Here is a 327-nt window from a genome sequence, read left to right on the forward strand (position 1 = left end):
CAAAAGGACTACTGATGCTGTTGGATTCTGACCTCCCTGCACTCGAAATAGATTTTCTGGAGCTACAGAACTCCAATTGGCACGCTCTCAACGGCGTTGGAAAGTCGACATCCAGGGCTTTCCAGCAATATATAATAGTCCATACTTTATTCGAAGAATGATGACGTAACTTGGCGTTGAACGCCAAGTACACGCTGCTGTCTGGAGTTAAACGCCAGAAAAACGTCATGATCCGGAGTTGAACGGCCAAAACACGTCATAACCTGGAGTTTGACGCCAAGAAATGCCTTAGCTCGTGGAATGATCAAGCTCAGCCCAAGCATACAC

The sequence above is a fragment of the Arachis duranensis genome, chromosome 4, assembly GCF_000817695.3.
Source record: "Arachis duranensis cultivar V14167 chromosome 4, aradu.V14167.gnm2.J7QH, whole genome shotgun sequence".
Classification (NCBI taxonomy): Eukaryota; Viridiplantae; Streptophyta; class Magnoliopsida; order Fabales; family Fabaceae; genus Arachis; species Arachis duranensis.